Consider the following 19052-nt stretch of genomic DNA (forward strand, 5'->3'; position numbering starts at 1 on the left):
AGAAAGTTAGATACAGCGGAAGTAAGAACACTTTTCAAATCCTGAATGCAGCATCAGTGGCATGAAAAAACAAAAAAATCAACTTCCATGGCTTAAGGGTTTCATTTGTCAAAAGTGGCTTGCAATCATTAATTCCTCCATATTACAACTTGAACATCTGCTGTTGTTGTTTAGTATAAAGCCAGCTTTCCATGAAAACAGACATCAGTGGTTGAGTTGTCCATCACCTTCAGTACACCAGTGTAATGTTTGCCTCTGGAAGAGAGTGTTTGAAGATTAACACCACAAACCTGGCACAAAGCTGATGGTGCCCAAGGGAGCAGTGATTGATGCTTCTTCTGTGGCAAACACTAACTGCAGCCAGCACATCAAAGCTCTGGATCTGTCTCTACAAGATCCTCCGTATCAACAAGTAGGATAAACAATTTAACATCAGCATCCTTTACCAGGGCAACAGCTGCATAATTACAATCAGTTTTTCAGATGGGTAGGCATGTCATTCACAGATATAACAGCAGACTCCTGGAGCAGATTGTTGTGCATTCTGTGGCTACGTAATTACTAGGTGGACAGCCAAAAGGATCTAGTCAAAGCCTCTTCAAAAACTTATAAAGTTTTATTGCATAATGGGAATCAGTATTCACCAAAAATGGAGAAAAACATTCAAGGTAGATTGAGAGCCTCGGGTGTTGCCCTGTGAATTTTACATCAGCCTCAGCAGCCACCATACCGACACAACCAGATTTTAATCAAGTGATTCACAATACCCAGCGCCTGCAAAAGAAAAAGACCCCACCCTTGATGTGCTTATGTAACAACCTCCCCGAGGACTCTTTGTCTGGAAGTAAATATAAACAATACTAATTATGGAAGTAAATGTAAATTGGTTGGCATAGGCAAGGTGGGTCAAGGGCTGTTTCAATGCAATGGAGCTCTATGATTCAATAAGCTGGGATAGCAGTGTTTAAACAGTTTCTTTGCAATAAACAACGTTGTAACTGGTTTCCTTAAAGCAGGATAAGCATTGTGATTCCCTGACTTTGTTCTCCAATGTACACATTTTGTTTTGTTGTAGGGAGTATGGTTGCTAAACACTGCACTGTTCAGACTGTCACAGCATGTAAGCCATGTGCAGTTGGAGAATATATTGAACATCCAAATGGGCTCGAAAAATGTTTTAAGTGCAAGACCTGTGATCAAGGTATATTATATGAAAAGATGCTGATTTGATGAAGGCATCATGGTTCAGGGTTTTCTTCAATTCCTTGTACATCCAATATTACTTAATGAACATTTCTGCATCTTATTGCTGATAAAGATCCATGATATTGCATCAATAATAAAATCATGAGCACAATTTGAAACCTGGTGTAAGATTTTCTGCCATCAAAATCTTAATTTTGACTGCATTACTTGCTTAAATATCAATGAAAATCTTTTATATCAAGAGCAGCACAGTGGCACAGCAGTAGAGTTGCTGTCTTACAGTGCCAGAAACCCCGGTTCGATCCCGACTACGGTTGCTTGTCAGTACAGATTTTGTACATTCTCCGAGTTCTCCGGTTTTTGCTGACACACTCCAAAGGCGTACAGGTTTGTAGGTTAATTGGCTGGGTTGGGTATAATTGCAAATTGCCCTGAGGACAGCGTTAGTGTGCTGGAATTGTTGGTCCGTGCAGACTTGGTAGGCTTCTTATTTTTGGGTCCATCTTGTTACAAATGTTGGCCACACTGTCATCGTTCGTCAGGATACTTCCAGTTTGCAGCCCTGCGACATGAATGCGTCTGCTTTGGGGCCACTTGGTAGGCTGAAGGGTCTGTTTCCATGCTGTAACTTTAAACTCTAAACTAAACTAAAGCTGCTTCTCCATCTTTCAATGATTTTAAATCATCATTTTGAGTCACACTCTTACATTTTGTTCAAGAATTCCATAGTTCACAGGAATACATTAGATCAGTCTCAAGAAGTTCTCGACCTTAAACGTCACCCATTCCTTCTCTCCAGAGATGTGCCTGTACTGCTGAGTTACTCCAGAATTTTGTGTCTACTTTCGATTTAAACCAGCATCTGCAGTTCTTTCCTACACAGGACATTTGGTTTTAGTGCGTAATGCCAAATTAAAACATCATTGATTTTAATATTGTGCACCATATTGACATTTCAATCAGCTGCTATTTAGAACAGCTGACATGATATCTGAGTAACTTTTAAAAAAGACATATCATCTCAGCTGCAGGTGAGTATCGCATCTGATTGATCGAATGCAGGAAGGAGAGGGAGATCTGAGATCTCTTCTGAGTGCTGTAGGAGTCATTGGGATCTGGACAGGGTGATCTTTGTGCTAGTCAGCCACTGAACCCCTTCAGGATCACAGACATGCTCCTGGCAGGAAGTTGACATGGAGGTCAAGATTGTTCATTATCATCTGCACTGAGATGGTAACATAAAAATTCTTATTTGCTACAGCTTTACAGGCATATTAAACATAACAGAACAAGTAAATATTCAGTAAGTTATCACACATTTTAGTAAACTGGTCTATTTTAATGCAAGCCAAAGTACGTGGCGCAATCTTAGTAGTTCATAGTACTTTGGTGCTGAGGTTGGGTAGTTTAGGGTGTTTCTAGAGTCTGATAATTGATGGGAAGAGGATGTTCATGAACCTGGAATAATCTCAGGCTTCTGTGCCTTCTTCCCATTAGTAGCAGTGAGATAATGTGGCCAGCGTGGTGTGGGTCTTTGATCATGTGGATCATGCCTGAATTAATTCCACATCCCTCTGTGACTTACTCATTCAAGTACCTGTGGAGATACCTTTTAAATTATGTTATTGTTCCCACCTCCACCTCTTCCTCTGGCACCTCATTCCAGATACCAACTACTTTTTGTGTGAATAATGTACCTCACAAATACCATATAAACCTTCTAGCTCTTACATTAATTGAGGATATCAAAGATAGGAGAGATAGTTCAGCTGGGGGGGGGAATTAAGTGGATGGATGAAGAAATAGCCAGGGACAAAGAAGATTTGTGCCTGGAAGGTCATGTTTGACTAATCTTCTTGAATTTTTTGAAAAGGTTACTAGGGAAATTGACGAGGGTAAAGCAGTGGATGTTGTCTATATGGACTTTAGTAAGGCCTTTGACAAGGTTCCTCATGGAAGGTTGGTTAAGAAGGTTCAACTGTTGGGTATAAATGCAGGAATAGTGAGATGGATTCAACAGTGGCTGAATGGGAGAAGCTACAGGGTAATGGTGGATGGCTGTTTATCAGGTTGGAGGCAGGTGACTAGTGGGGTGCCTCAGGGATTTGTGTTGGGTCCTTTGTTGTTTGTCATGTACATCAATGATCTGGATGAAGGTGTGGTAAATTGGATTAGTAAGTATGCAGATGATACCAAGATAGGGGGTGTTGTGGATAATGAAGAGGATTTCCAAAGTCTACAGAGTGATTTAGGCCATTTGGAAAAATGGACTGAAAGATGGCAGATGGAGTTTAATGCTGATAAATGTGAGGTGCTACACCTTGGCAGGACAAATCAAAATAGGACGTACATGGTAAATGGTAGGGAATTGAAGAATACAGTTGAACAGAGGGATCTGGGTATAACCGTGCATAGTTCCTTGAAGGTGGAATCTCATATAGATAGGGTGGTAAAGAAAGCTTTTGGTATGCTAGCCTTTATAAATCAGAGCATTGAGTATAGAAGCTGGGATGTAATGTTAAAATTGTACAAGGCATTGGTGAGACCAAATCTGGAGTATGGTGTACAATTTTGGTCGCCCAATTATAGGAAGGATGTCAACAAAATAGAGAGAGTACAGAGGAGATTTACTAGAATGTTGCCTGGGTTTCAACAACTAAGTTACAGAGATAGGTTGAATAAGTTAGGTCTTTATTCTCTGGAGCGCAGAAGGTTAAGGGGGGACCTGATAGAGGTCTTTAAAATGATGAGAGGGATAGACAGAGTTGATGTGGACAAGCTTTTCCCTTTGAGAACAGGGAAGATTCAAACAAGAGGACATGACTTCAGAATTAAGGGACAGAAGTTTAGGGGTAATATGAGGGGGAACTTCTTTACTCAGAGAGTGGTAGCGGTGTGGAATGAACTTCCAGTGGAAGTGGTGGAGGCAGGTTCATTGGTACCATTTAAAAATAAATTGGATAGGCATATGGATGAGAAGGGAATGGAGGGTTATGGTATGACTGCAGGCAGGCGGGACTAAGGGGAAAAAAATTTGTTCGGCACAGACTTGTAGGGCCGAGATGGCCTGTTTCCGTGCTGTAATTGTTATATTGTTCTATGGTTAAGATTTGTGATATTGTGCACAAACCATCAAAACGTGGCAATGTAAGGCATAATGTAAATCAATACTAGTGGGAGAGGTATGTGTTTCCTTTCAGGGCTTCAAAATGGTGCGTCAGAAAAGGTAAATTAATTAAATTGGAACCGATAGAATTGTGGGTAATATATGGACATGGATTAAGGAATGGTTAACACACAGAAAGCTGTCAAAATGTTTTGGTTTTGTGGGCCATCACAATTATGCCATAGGGATGAATGCCCACAGTCTACATCAGTTAATGTTGATGAAGACGCCAGATGTAATTGTCCTGATTCTAATTCTGTTTCTTATCCCACAGCTGCTGCTGATGTGCTGAATATTTATTTTGCCAGATTTTATTTATTTCTTAGCATCTACATTGTTTTCTGGTAGAGTAATATATCCAAGTTCGATGCAGTTACAAAGTAGTTGGCAAGAGGAGGATGTGGAGAGCTTCAGTGGAGAAAAGTCAGTTCAAGTGACGATGCTTGTGAAAAATTGCAGCAGGATTTGGATCGATTGGCCAGGTGGACGGAGAAATGGTTGATGGCATTTAATACAGAAAAGTGTGAGGTGTTGCATGTTGGGACATCGAACAAGGGCAGGACCTACACAGTAAATGGTAGGCCTCTGGGTAGTGTTGTAGAGAGGGGGATCTAGGAGTACAGGTGCATGGTTCCTTGCAGGTTAAGTCGCAAGTAGTTAAGGTGGTCAAAAAGTATTTTGGTACTTTCATCAGTTAGAATATTGAGTATAGAAATTCGGAGGTCATGTTGCAGTTGTATAAGACGTTGGTGAGACCGCATTTAGAATATTCTGTTCAGTTCCTGGCACCATGTTACAGAAAAGATATTGTCTAGCTTGAAGGGGTTCAGAGAAGATTTACGAGGATGTTGCCAGGACTAGAGGGTGTGAGCTATAAGGAAAGGTTGAAGGTACACAAAATTGCTGGAGAAACTTAGCGGGTGCAGCAGCATCTATGGAGCGAAGGAAATAGGCGACGTTTCGGGCCGAAACCCTTCTTCAGACTGAAGAGGTTGAGGTGCTGGGTCTCTATTCCATGGAGGTCAAGAGGATGAGGGGAGATCTTAAAGAGGTACAAAATCATGAGAGGAATAGATCAGCTTTTCCCCGGATAGGGGAATTGAGGACCAGACGACATAGGTTCAAGGTGAAGGGGAAAAGATTTAATAGGAATCCGAGGGGTAACTTTTCACACAAAAGGTGATGGGTGTATGGAACAAAGGAGGTAGTTGAGGCTGGGACTATCCCATCGTTTAAGAAACAATTGGACAGGCAAGTGAAACTATGGTAGCTGAGAAATTGGTGGCCGGTGTGGGCGAGTTGGGCTGAAGGGCCTGTTTCCACACTATCAGTCTATGACTGTATGACTCCAAGTGAACGTGTGAGAGTTGGCAGATGGAATATAACGTGGAAAAAAGTGCAGATATCCACTTTGATAGAAACATAATGGAAGAAAGGAGTATTAAGTGTTGGTGGAGCCATTGTGAGACCATAGCTGGAATGATGTACAGATCTTGTCTTCGAACCTAAGGATATATTTTTGATAGGGGAGGAAAACTAGAATTCTTGGGATAAGAAATTGTTCGAAGAGGAAAGATGAAGCAAATTGGCTCTTTATTCTCCCGAGTTTAGAAGAAGCCTGAGAGCCCATCTAGTTGGAACATGTAATTTCTATCCAAGATGGCGTCGCGTGCACAACGCGAGGCTCTGCGTCTCCACAGTTTTTGCAAGTTAGTAATTTTCTGGTTAATAGTTACAGTAGTTTTCGCTCAGAACAGTCGAGCGATTACCTCATATGGCCGTCAAGAACTACTGGATCTCGGTCTTCTCTGTACAACCAGTACACTAGGCGACTTCCAACTACCGCCGGAGATCACCAGGTCATCGCGGTCTAAAGTGTCAGCTCCTCCGACAGGAAGTGCCCGGAGGCGGTGCAGAGACCGCAAACAATGACGTGGGAGGCAGGGAGGCTATCGGGCTAGGCTAAAGCTAAACCCTCACCAGCCAGCTCTGCCCAGCATTTCCCTCGCCAATGTTCGGTCCCTGGTGAATAAAATCGATGAACTACGGCTACGGATCACCTCACACCTCACATAAACGGATTGCAGACTGCAACGCCATGGTCTTTACTGAAACATGGCTCAACGACAACAACGATGGGCGCACTGTCTTCAGGGCCGACAGAACAACAGAGGACCAAGGGCGGCGGGCTGTGCATTTATGTGAACAATTCATGGTGTACAGATGTTGTTAGGACTGGTAGTCACTGCTCTGCTGACCTGGAATACCTGATGATAAAGTGCAGGCCCTTCTATCTGCCCAGAGAATTTACATCGATTGTTATCACTGCAGTCTCTGTACCTCCGGACGCTAATGCCAGGCTAGCAATGAAAGAGCTGCAAGCTGCTATCAGCAAACTACTAACTGCACACCCAGAGGGGGCTTTTATTGTTGCGGGTGACTTTAACCACTCCAACCTTAAAACTGTACTCCCCAGGTTCCATCAACATGTCTCCTGTCCAACCAGAGGAGACAATATTCTGAATTTAGTGTACACTAATATTACTGAAGCCTACAAAGCCCTCCCCCTCCCCCTCCCCCACCTGGGACAGTCTGACCACCTCTCTCTGTTCCTGCTCCCCAAATACACACCTCTCATCAGACGTGTGAAACCAACCGTGAGGACTGAAGGTTTGACCTGAAGGGCTGTCTCTGTACTACAGGAACAGTTTCAGCAAACAGACTGGAGTTAACACATACACCTACACCTCACCTTAACACATGCACCTCATCTGTTTTGGACTACATAAAATTCTGCACCGACAACGTCACAACCCACAAACAAATAAAGACCTTCCCTAATCAGAAGCCGTGGATGAGCCGAGAGGTCAGACTCTTGCTGAAGGCTCGCGATGCCACTTTTAGATCCGGCGACTCTTTGAGGGATACAGTTCATCCAGGGCCAACCTGAAATAGGGAATCAGGAGCGCAAAACTCAAATACAAACGGCAGATCGAGGAGCATTTTCAAAACAACTCTGACCCCATACACATGTGGTAAGGCATCAAGTCCATTGCTGACTACAATAAAGTTAACACCCCCCCCCCCCCCCAGACAACGCATCCCTTCCTGACGAGCTAAACTACTTCTGTGCTCGCTTTGATCAGGACAACAAAACACCAGCCATCAAAGCTGCCCCACACCCGAATGAACAACCCCTCAGTCTCTCCACCTCTGCTGTACAAGGCGCACTGAGCAAAGTGAATGAGCACAAAGCTGACGGCCCCGATGGCATCCCCGGGCATGTGCTGGACAACTATCCCTGGTCTTCACTGACATTTTCAATCTGTCACTGGCCCAGGGTGTCGTCCCTACTTGCCTCAAGACCTCAACCATTGTGCCAGTGCCCAAACAGTCAGCTTCAGGGAGTCTCAAAGACCTTCGCCCAGTGGCAGTCACCTCCGTCATCGCGAAGTGCTTTGAGCGACTGATCTTGGCTTACTTCAAAGCCAGCCTCCCTCCCATACTGGACCCCCATCAGTTTGCCTACCGGCCCAACAGGTCTACAAAGGATGCCATATCTGCGGCCCTACACTCTGCCCTGACCCACCTGGACAACAACAACTCCTACATCAGGTTGTTGTTCATCGTCATCCCCGCCAGCTTGATCACCAAACTCAGCGGACTTGGCATCACCACCTCCCTCTGCAACTGGACACTGGATTTCCTCACCAACAGACCCCAGTCTGTTAGGATCAACAACCTCACCTCCTCCACTCTGACACTGAACACCGGTGTGTCACAGGGCTGTGTGCTCAGCCCTCTCCTCTACTCCCTCTTCATCCATGACTGCGTCCCTAAGTATGGCTCCAACGCCATCATAAAATTTGCTGTTGACACCACGGTGGTAGGACTGATCAGGGACAACAACGAATCAGCCTACAGGGAGGAGGTCCAGAACCTGGCAGCCTGTTGTATCAATAATAACCTCGTCCCCAACTTAAAGAAGACGAAGGAAATCATTGTTGACTTCAGGAAGACCAGAGGTGGCAGACATACCCCCCATCCACATAAACGGGACTGAGGTGGAGCGCGTCTCCAACTACAAATTCCTCGGGGTACACATCTCTGAGGATCTGTCCTGGTCCCTCAATACCACCAAACTGATCAAAAAGGCACAGCAGCGCCTCTACTTTCTGAGGAGGCTTAATAAAGCTCACCTGTCCCCCCAGATCCTGTCCAACTTCTACCGCTGTACCATCGAAAGCATCCTAACCACCTGCTTCACGGTATAATACAGTAGCTGCACCACAGCTGGTAGGAAGGCATTGCAACGGGTGGTGAAAACCGCTCAGCACATCATCGGTGCCCCGCTCCCTGCCATGGATGCCTCGAGACGGGCCGGGAAAATCATCAAGGACCCCTCTCACCCTAACCATGGACTATTTGCCCTCCTCCCATCAGGGAGGCGGTACAGGAGCCTCAGGTCTCGCACAAGCAGGCCGAGGAACAGCTTTTTCAATAACACCATTACACTGCTGAACTTACAGTCCCGACGCTAGCTATCTTATACTCTCCCATCTGCATATATTTATTTGCCTATGTACCAGTTTAATCCATCCACAGTGCACATATTGTTTAACCAGTATTTTTATTTCTACTATCTTGCACTCTGACCAGACGCTAAACTGGATTTCGTTGTACCTGTACTCGTATTTGTGCAATGACAATAAAGTTTAATTGAATTGAATTGAATTGAATAATTTCTTTACATGGCTTTCTGAGGTGCCTGGAACTTGGGGTCACAGTACAATAGTTTTGAGAGAATTGTGGGATATGGGGATAGTGTTGAGAGAGTTGCTGAGATAGAAGGTCTTTCCAATGGCAGAGCATGAACAAGATGTTGAACAACTAAATCCTGCTTCTTTTGCCTGGATTAATATAGAAATAAGTTCATAGTAATTCAACTTGGACCTAACACATGTATTTTTAATTTACAGATTTAGGACTTCAAATTAAGGAAGAATGTACCACAATACGGAATATGAAATGTGAGCCCAGAAAAGGATATTACTCCATTGAAAACCGTCAGATGGCCAATAAACACACAACATGCCCACCAGGTCAAGGAGTTAAAGAGAAAGGTGGGTTGTTGGAGTGCCATGTGTTCCATTGTGAAATGCTACCTGAGGATTGAGTGGTAATTCGAGGAGCATAATGGAATCAGTTAATGAAAAATTGATCAAGTCAGGATATTGCCAAGAAATTGTGCTGAAATACCATGCGATTCTTTCCTGGCCTGTGGTGTTAAATTCTGGGCAGCACAAAGACATTGAAATTACTGGCACCAAAGGGAGCCTGCTCCGAGTTGGATCGTTGCATTGGGAGTCCAAGTAGCATCCACACTTTGTTGGGTTTATTTCAATGAGTCCTTTGCACAAATTTAGAATGATCTGTGGATTTATGAATGAATGAATTGGCCAAGTATTCACATACAATGAATTTGCCTTGGTGCTCCGACCACAAGTGACAACGACATACAAAAACAGGATTGCCACACAAAACTTAAATATTAATAATAAAACATTACTAGACTAAGTGGGACCCGTTGGGTCCCAGTCACACTGGAGGCCTGGTCCCCCAACGCAACCCATTCCCCAATGTAATGTTCCACCCTGGTGTGGCGGAGGGGGGGTTGTGTGGGTAGGGGAGGGTGTGTATGTGGGAGGGGGAGGGGTCTGTGCAGAGGGCGGGTGGTGATGGGGGGGGGGGGTGGGTGTGCGAAGAGGGGTATGTGGGCTCAGCGGCTCCCAGCCCCCGCCCGCACTCCGCTCCTTCAGCTTTATTCTTGCGGCCAGTGATTGACAGCGGGTGCCGGAAGGGGCGTCGCTGATCCGGCAAATGACAGACGAACAACTTTTGTGATATTTCACGGATCGAAATCAAACTTGATGCACTTTCAGCAGGAGAATTACGAGTAAGGTAGTGAAAAATCATAGCATTATTGGGTAACTTTTTTGCACAAATTTAAAAATAACGCAAACCAGAAGAGAACAAGATGAGAGTTTTATAACTATACTAGACCTAAGTGGGACCCATTGGTGGGACTGCTTGATCTGCACTAGTTCTTTGTTAAGCCTTTCACTGTACCTCGGTACACATGACAATAATGAATTAAAGTAAATCTAAATAAAATTCAACATAAAATCTACACGTCTGAAGCAGGGTCTCAACTCTCACGTCACCTATTCCTTCGCTCCATAGATGCTGCCTCACCCACTGAGTTTCTCCAGTATTTTTGTCTATCTTAAATAATAATCAATTTCTTTATTCCCAATTTGATATTCCTGTGGCTACCTCCTCCTCACACTGTTATTGCAAAACTTATGCTGGTTTCTCTGCTGACAGGGAGGCCCCTACCCTAACCCGACTATTACAGCATTCATTGATCCTTGCCTGTACACACCAGTAGCTGGAAATGATATTTGTGCAATAGTGTGCCCTGCGAGCATGGGTGAATTTCTAGGCCCTAGTCACTGACTGAAGATATTTGTAAATGTTGCTACGTGGAAGCGAAAAGTAAAATAAAACAGGTTCAAGTAATTTTGCACCAATGCAACGCTGGAATTATTCAGTGGTCAAAATGGGGAATTACAGACCAGTTAGTCTAACATCAGTAGTGGGGAAACTGCTAGAGTCAGTTATTAAAGATGGGATAGCAGCACATTTGGAAAGTGCTGAAATCATTGGACAAAGTCAGCATGGATTTACGAAAGGTAAATCATGTCTGACGAATCTTATAGAATTTTTCGAGGATGTAACTAGTAGCGTGGATAGGGGAGAACCAGTGGATGTGGTGTATCTGGACTTCCAGAAGGCTTTCGACAAGGTCCCACATAAAAAATTAGTATACAAACTTAAAGCACAAGGCATTGGGGGTTCAGTATTGATGTGGATAGAGAACTGGCTGGCAAACAGGAAGCAAATAGTAGGAGTAAACGGGTCCTTTTCACAATGGCAGGCAGTGACTAGTGGGGTACCCCAAGGCTCAGTACTGGGACCCTAGCTATTTACAATATATATTAATGATCTGGATGAGGGAATTGAAGGCAATATCTCCAAGTTTGCGGATGACACTAAGCTGGGGGGCAGTGTTAGCTGTGAGGAGGATGCTAGGAGACTGCAGGGTGAGTTGGATAGGCTGGGTGAGTGGGCAAATGTTTGGCAGATGCAGTATAATGTGGATAAATGTGAGGTTATCCATTTTGGTGGCAAAAACAGGAAAGCAGACTATTATCTAAATGGTGGCCGATTGGGAAAGGGGGAGATGCAGCGAGACCTGGGTGTCATGGTACGCCAGTCATTGAAGGTAGGCATGCAGGTGCAGCAGGCAGTAAAGAAAGCGAATGGTATGTTAGCTTTCATTGCAAAAGGATTTGACTATAGGAGCAGAGAGGTTCTACTGCAGTTGTACAGGGTCTTGGTGAGATCACACCTGGAGTATTGCGTACAGTTTTGGTCTCCAAATCTGAGGAAGGACATTATTGCCACAGAGGGAGTGCAGAGACGGTTCACCAGACTGATTCCTGGGATGTCAGGACTGTCTTATGAAGAAAGACTGGATAGACTTGGTTTATAATCTCTAGAATTTAGGAGATTGAGAGGGGATCTTATAGAAACTTACAAAATTCTTAAGGGGTTGGACAGGCTAGATGCAGGAAGATTGTTCCCGATGTTGGGGAAGTCCAGGACAAGGGGTCACAGCTTAAGGATAAAGGGGAAATCCTTTAAAACCGAGATGAGAAGAACTTTTTTCACGCAGAGAGTGGTGAATCTCTGGAACTCTATGCCACAGAGGGTAGTTGAGGCCAGTTCATTGGCTATATTTAAGAGGGAGTTAGATGTGGCCCTTGTGGCTAAGGGGATCGGGGGGTATGGAGAGAAGGCAGGTACGGGATACTGAGTTGGATGATCAGCCATGATCATATTGAATGGCGGTGTAGGCTCGAAGGGCCGAATGGCCTACTCCTGCACCTAATTTCTATGTTTCTATGTTTCCGAAGTTTTCACAATGCCGACCACTTCATAATTGATGAAATGGAGGTACAAAGTTTATTTTTTTCAATGTTAAACTAGTTCTGGTGCAATGAAAAGTAATTATTTTTATCTGGAGTGCATGAAAAATTGACAAGAGCTTTCTAATGCAGTATTTGCAGGTTTCACCAGATGTTTATTCTTTTATTTTTCAGGAACACCGTTAAATGATACCGTGTGTGAGAAGTGTCCGGTGGGAACATTTTCAGGCAGTGATTCATCAACTGAAGCATGCAAGAATTGAACAGTGTGAGTACTTTTAAAATCCATGGTGATCCATGTTCAGGAAACGCAACCTCTTGTTGATTTTTCTCATGTCACAAAGTCCTGTTCCCATCTTCCTGACATTCACAATGTGTCTTTCAGAAACAATTAATGATTTACTCCAATGTAATGTTAACAAGTTGGAACCTTGTTGAAAATGTTGTTTTGTGCTTTCTCTGTGATCTCTGTGAACTGTGCTTCTTTATTTGTAATGAAAGAAACAATCCTCTTGACCCACGTTACGGTAGTACATCTGCAAAGTATCTCCCTCCTCTTATCTTGCCCTTGGTGACATTGAATTGGTGCATTGTCGGGATCTTCCCTTCAGGCACACCTGGGAACCTTTAGCATTTGGTCAGCAACTCCCAGTTAGAACAATCATAATGATTGTCACATTTAATTCAGAGATTACTGCATCATCAGAGCTTAGAAAGACCAGAAATACTTTTCTTCATACTCAAAATAACCACCACTCCACAGAGAAGGTTCAGATTATTGTAATACCCTCATAATTAATTCAGATAATGGTAGAAACTTTACAACTATTAGATAATGCTGGATAATTCTGACATAGTCAATCACACTTAACACTGGTAAAAAATATCAGCGGTCCTGCATCCCAATCTCTACTTCATAATTTAATTTAACTGTTATAATAATTGAAATGAAAGATTAACTTAGAAACATAGAAACATAGAAATTAGGTGCAGGAGTAGGCCATTCGGCCCTTGAATTATAACCAAGAATAACTAAGGTCATAGGTGATAGGAGCGAAATTAAGCCATTTGGCCCATCAATTCTACTACACTATTCAATCATGGCTGGTCTATCTCTCCCTCCTAACCCAATACTCCTGCTCATAACCCCTGACATTCATTATAATCAAGAATCTATTTCTGCATTAAAAATATCCATTGACTTGGCCTACACAGTCTTCTGTGGCAACATGTTCCACAGATTCACTAAAAAAATCTTCTCATCCCCTTTCAAAAGGAATGTCCTTTAATTATGAGGCTATAAGCTTTAGTCCTAGAGTCTCCAACTAGTAGAAACATCCTCTCCACATCCACCCTCTCAAAGCTTTTCCCTATTCGGTATGTTTCAAAGAAGTCCCCCTCATTCTTTTAAACTCCAGCAGGTACAGGCCCAGTGCTGTCAAACGCTCAATATCATTTTAGTAAACCTCCTCTGGACCCTCTCCAGAGCCAGCACATCCTTCCTCAGATATGGTGCCCAAAATTGCTCACACTACTGTAAATGCAGCCTGACTAGCTCCTTAAAGAGCTTCAGTATTACTTCCCTGATTTTGCATTCTAGCCCTCTTCAAATAAATGCTAGCATTGCATTTGCCTTCCTCACTACCGATTTAATTGGCAAATTAACTTTTTGGGTATCCTGCACTCCCAAGTCCCCTTGCACCTCCGATTTCTGGATACTCTCCCTATTTAAAAAAATAGTCTACGCCTCTCTTCCTAATAGCAAAATGCATGACTCCACACTTTGTTACACTATATTCCATCTGCCACTTCTCTGCGCACTCTCCAACCCTGTCCAGAGTCCCTGCTTTCTCCACACTACCTGCCCTTCCACCTATTTTCATATCATCTGCAAACTTGTCCATAAGACCTTTAATCCCCTCATCCAAATCAAAAAGAACCAAATTTATTTCCCTGTTCCTCCGATGGGTAATGAGATTTGATTTTTTTGTTTTCATTGGAAACTTAAGAATGGAAGCAACCGGGAGCTCTGATATAGGTGTGTGGAAATGTAGAGGAGAATGGTGTGATGAAATCAGCACGGAAGTTGACATGGATGAGAAGGAACTGGAGAGGAAGAATGTGTTCCTACCAAGACAGTCCGAGTGTTCCCCAAGCAGAAGCCATGGATGCACCAGAAGATCCGCAATCTACTGAGGACCAGACCACATCTGGGTGTTCTCGTCATGCGATCTAGATCATGCATGAAGTCCAAGTACCTTCTCCAGAAGGCCACTAGGAATGATTGTGAACCTCTGAAAACAAACGACCCTGTTGGTATACCTGTATTCTAAAAACCTGTGCAAAGCAACTGACTAGAGGTTTCATGGAAATCTTCAACCTCTCACAACAACAGCCTGAGGTCCCCACCCTCGTTAAAGGGACATCTATAATACCAGTGCTTAACAAGCAGCAGAAGGGTATGGCACAAAGCATTTCACACGAGTTGGAAGAATGTGATCCGTGAGAATCAATAGACAATAAGTGCAGGAGTAGGCCATTCGGCCCTTCGAGCTAGCACCGCCATTCAATGTGATAATGGCTGATCATCCCCAATTAGTACCCCGTTCCTGCCCATACCCCCTGACTCCGCTGTCTTTAAGAGCCGTATCCAGCTCTCTCTTGAAAGCATCCAGTGAATCTGCCTCCACTGCCCTCTGATGCAGAAAATTCCACACACTCACAACTCTCTGTGAGAAAAAGTGATTCCTCATCTCCGTTCTAAATGGCTTGCCCCTTATTCTTAAACTGTGGCCCCTGGTTCTGGACTTCACCAACATCGGGAACATGTTTCCTGCATCCAGCATGTCCAAACCATTAACAATATTATATGTTTCAATAAGATCTCCTCTCATCCTTCTAAACTCCAGAGTTTATAAGCCCAGCTGCTTCATTCTCTCAGCATATGACAGTCCCGCCATCCCAGGAATTAATCTTGTAAACCTACGCTGCACTCCCTCAAAAGTAAGAATGTCCTTCCTCAAATTAGGGGCCAAAACTGCACACAATACTCCAGGTGTGGTCTCACTAGAGCTCTGTACAAATGCAGAAGGACCTCTTTGCTCCTATAACTCCTCTGGTTATAAAGTCCAACATGCCATTCACTTTCTTCACTGCCTGCTGTACCTGCATGATTACTTTCATAGACTGATGAACAAGAACCCCCAGATCCCGCTGTAATTCCCCTTTTCCTAACTTGACGCCATTTAGATAGTAATCTGTCTTCCTGTTTTTGCTACCAAAATGGATAACCTCACATTTCTCCACATTAAACATCATCTGCCATGCATTCGCCCACTCCCCAACCTGTCCAAGTCACCCTGCATTCTCATAGCATCCTCCTCACAGTTCACACTGCCACCCAGTTTTGTGTCATCTGCAAATTTGCTAATGTTACTTTGAATCCCTTCATCCAAATCATTGATGTATGTTGTAAATAGCTGCGATCCCAGCACCGAGCCTTGCTGTACCCCGCTAGTCACTGCCTGCCATTCTGAAAGGGACCCATTAATCCCCACTCCACCCCGAATACCATGTGCCCTAATTTTGCCCACTAATCTCCTATGTGGGACCTTATCAAATGCTTTCTGAAAGTCCAGGTGCACTACATCCACTGGCTCTCCCTTGTCCATTTTCCTAGTTACATCTTTAAAAAATTCCAGATGATTAGTCAAACATGATTTCACCTTCATAAATCCATGCTGACTCGGACCGATCCTGTTACTGCTATCCAAATGTGCGGCTATTTCATCTTTTATGATTGACCAGCATCTTCCCCACTACCGATGTCAGACTAACTGGTCTATAACTCCCTGTTTTCTCTCCCGCCTTTCTTAAAAAGTGCGATAACATTAGCTACCCTCCAATCCACAGGAACTAATCTATAGGACATTGGAAAATTATTACCAATGCATCCACGATTTCTAGAGCCACGTCCTTAAGTACCCTGGGATGTAGACTATCAGGCACTGGGGATTTATCAGCCTTCAGTCCCATCAGTCTACCTAACACCATTTCCTGCCTAATGTGGATTTTCTTCAGTTCCTCCGTCACCCCAGATCCTCTGGCCACTAATATATCAGGAAGATTGGTTGTGTCCTCCTTTGTGAAGACGGATCCAAAATACCAGTTCAGCGTCGCCTATTTCCTTCGCTCCATAGATGCTGCTGCACCCGCTGAGTTTCTCCAGCAATTTTGTGTACCTTCGATCTTCCAGCATCTGCAGTTCATTCTTGAATACCTGTTCAACTCATATGCCATTGCCTTGTTCCCCATAATAAATTCACCTTTTTCAGTCTTCAAGGGTCCAACTTTGGTCTTAACTATATTTTTTCTCTTCACATACCTAAAGAAGCTTTTAATATCCTGCTTTATATTCTTGGTTAGCTTACCTTCGTACCTCATCTTTTCTCCCCGTGTTGTCTTTTTATTTATTTTCTGTTGCTCTTTAAACATTACCCAATCCTCTTGCTACCGGCTTATCTTTGCTACATTGCACTTCTTCTCTTTTATTTTTATACTGTCCCTGACGTCCCTTGTCAGCCACGGTAGCTACTTACTCCCCTTGGAATCTTTCTTCCTCCTAGGAATGAACTGATCCTGCACCTTCTGTATTATCCCTAGAAATACCTGCCATTTTCGTTCCTCTCTCATCCCTGCTGGTATATCTTTCCAGTCAACTTTGGCCAGCTCCTCCCTCATGGCCTCATCGTCCCCTTTATTCAACTATAACACTGGCGCCTCCGATCTACCCATTTCCCTCTCCAATTGTAGATTAAACGTGACCATGTTATGGTCATTACTTCCTAATGGCTCATTAACCTCGAGGTCCTTTATCAAATCTGGTTCATTACATAACACTAAATCCAGAATTGCCTTCTCTCTGGTAGGCTCCAATACAAGCTACTATAAGAATCCATCACAAAGGCACTCTACAAAGTCCCTTTCTTGGGGTCCAGTACTAACCTGATTTTCCCAGTCTACCTGCATGTTGAAATCTCCCATAACAACCACAGCATTACTTTTGCTACATGCCAATTTCGTCCTGATTCAACTTGCACCCTATGTCCATGCTATTGTTTGGGGGCCTGTAGATTAGGGTATTTGGGTCCAATTAGGGTATTTTTACCCTTACATTCCTTAATTCTATCCATACTGACTCCACGTCTCCTGTTTCCATGTCACCCCTTGCAAGCGACTGAATTTAATTCCTCACCTACAGAGCAACCCCACCCCCTCTGCCCACCTGTGTGTCTTTTCGTTAGGAGGTATACCCTTGAATATTCAGTTCCCAGCCCTGGCCCTCTTGCAGCCATGTCTCTGTAATTCCCACAACATCATACTTGCCAATTTCTAACTTAGCCTCAAGCTCGTCCACTTTATTTCTTATACTTTGTGCATTCATATACAACACTTTGACCTCCGTATTCACGTCCCCCCTCGCACCGCTCGCAATTGGTCCTGACCTTACTCTTTTATCCCTTCTCAAACTTTCCTTCCCATTAATTTGAGAATCATTTGTAAGTTTTCCTGCAGTCACTTCCCCTTCAACTCCATCTTTATACTCCCAATTTGTCAATCTCTCCCCCCAACTATTTAATTTAAACCCACACGTATAGCCTTAGCAAACCTGGCTGCCAGAATGTCAGTCTCCCTACAGCCCCCAATCAGGGCTGACATCTCAGTGCCCAAGGACAGGTGTTAAACCAAGGTCTTGTCTGCTCACGCTGGTGAAACATAAATATTCTATAGAACTGTTTTGAAGATGAGCGGTTGACCTATTCCTGATGTCGTTATCATGCCAAAAGTGGTAAACCTCAGAATGCTGGGGTTGCAATGAAATTTCAATAATAGATTAATTGTAACTGATTCATTTTACTTAAACAAAGCTACCTTTGGGAATGCATTATTCATTATTTTTTTAATATAAATTCCCCAGATGTGAAAAGCTCAATCTACAACTGGTTAAACACGGGAGCAATGAAGCTGATGTGAAGTGTGCAGAATATTACAATATAAGAGTTGTCATTCCAGTTATCGCAATTCTGGTTGTCATTTTGATTTTAATTGGGGCGATTGTTTCCTGGAAATATCCTGGACTCAGACCACGTATGTTATTAATTTATTGTGTACATCTTTCTGTTATCATTTTCTGAATCCAATGTTTTTTTAGCCAGTTTGGAAATGATCATCAATTTTTTAATATTGGTATTTACAATCACCAAACTATTGTGCGACTGAATTGAACCAATCTTTTTGCTCACTGTACTAAAAGATCTAAAATTGCCATTTTTGTTAATTGTCATTATTTCCACTTAAGGAAATTGTTTGAAACTGAGAGGAGTCATTCTCCACCTCGATGTTGTCATCAACCTAGAACTGGGATTTTGTGCATACATTCACACCACTATGAAGAAGGCCTGTTTTCACTTCCTGCACTTGCCTCTGTCGTGCATCAGCTCCTCTTTTACTGAAATCGTCAGCCATGCCTTTGCTACTTTTTCACTTCTCTATTCTGCTGCTCTGCTTGCTGATTAACATTCACTCCTGCTACAAGTGCAATTCAACTTTAAAATCTAAATACATGT

At 43.4% G+C, this 19052-nt stretch overlaps 1 pseudogene; it reads left to right on the forward strand.

Annotated features, from left to right (window-relative positions):
• Window positions 1-18751, forward strand: part of LOC129711748 (tumor necrosis factor receptor superfamily member 5-like) — a 52090-nt pseudogene extending 33339 nt beyond the window's left edge.
• The last annotated feature ends 301 nt before the right edge of the window (window positions 18752-19052 follow it).

The sequence above is a fragment of the Leucoraja erinacea genome, chromosome 30 (genome assembly GCF_028641065.1).
Source record: "Leucoraja erinacea ecotype New England chromosome 30, Leri_hhj_1, whole genome shotgun sequence".
NCBI classification, from domain to species: domain Eukaryota; kingdom Metazoa; phylum Chordata; class Chondrichthyes; order Rajiformes; family Rajidae; genus Leucoraja; species Leucoraja erinaceus.